Source organism: Acanthisitta chloris, unplaced genomic scaffold (genome assembly GCF_000695815.1).
Source record: "Acanthisitta chloris isolate BGI_N310 unplaced genomic scaffold, ASM69581v1 scaffold33654, whole genome shotgun sequence".
NCBI classification, from domain to species: Eukaryota; Metazoa; Chordata; class Aves; order Passeriformes; family Acanthisittidae; genus Acanthisitta; species Acanthisitta chloris.
This window is the reverse complement of record NW_008668407.1, coordinates 20053-21252: the sequence shown is the minus strand read 5'-3', so window position 1 is coordinate 21252 and position 1200 is coordinate 20053.

Sequence of the window (1200 nt, the reverse complement as noted above, 5' to 3'; positions counted from 1 at the left end):
CATGATTATCCAGCTGTGGATTACCTGTCTGCTGCAGAGGTGATTATTGAGGTGCTGCTTCCCTCTTCCTTGGTTTGAAGGGAACACCAGGCAGTGTTGGTCCCTTTCATGGCCATTTTAGGCTGGTTCTGTTTGCTAAGGAATAGAGATCATCCTCAGCCTGCTGGGGTTAAGAGTTGGGGAAGACTCTTCTGCTTTTAGATGGCAACTGAAGAGAAAAATCTTGATTAATATAAATGGCTTGGAGAATAATTCAGTGTGTTGAATAATAAAGACATCAGAGCCATAGTTAGGATCATCTCCATGGAATGCAGACTCTGAACTGCTGGGTTCTTTGGAGGGTGAGCAGCACAGCTGCCAAGGGCTCTTTAAAGTCTGGTGTGTTACAGCAAATACAGGATGAGCACATGAATGAGCAATCCTCCTATTGTCTCACTTCCTTGGAAGTTTAAACTGCGAATTAAATCCCCTGCCCCATTGTCATCCTCTACCTTCCTGCTGCTTCTCCTTCCTCTCTTCACTACAAATAGTCTCCCTTGGTTTAAGTGTGAGGGAGAAAGTAAGATTGGCATTTTTAGCTGGTAAATGAGGTTAATCAGCTTGGTGGTGGGTGGGAGAAATATGCTCTGGGGTTAAGACTGTGATATTCGTGGTTAGCAGGACCCTGATTATCAATCCAGTGTACATTTCCTGCTGCTAGGCAGGAACTTTTTTTGGTTCAAAATCACCTCATTGTTTTATTGTTCCTATAGTGAAGAGAAACCCAGGGATTGTGGGAGGGTGTGAGTGTGTGTAGAAGGTGGAATCCTTTTCTCTTGAAGACACTGTTGAGCCTGACAGAAGGGAATTAGGGCTGTAAATCTGCACAATGCACAAGGCAAAGAAATGGAACTCCTGGAATTTCTGCAGGATGAGGAAGGTTAGTCTGAGCACACTTGAAGATGTGTGATTTTGGCAGCTGCCTGGAATGGCTGAACTGCTGTGGGGGGCAATGCTAATCCTCCTCCTTCCTAGCTTTTAGCAGAGTCAGTAAAAATATGCAGATTTCCAAAAATACTTCCCTCTGCAGAACGCACAGAGCATGGTGAGGATGCAATAATACAGCAGGATAAGCTGCATGCAGCCAGGATCCCTCAGTCCCACAGTTAAATAAAACCTTGAGCAGCAGCAGATCAATTTTTGCAGTGTCTGCTTGACTCC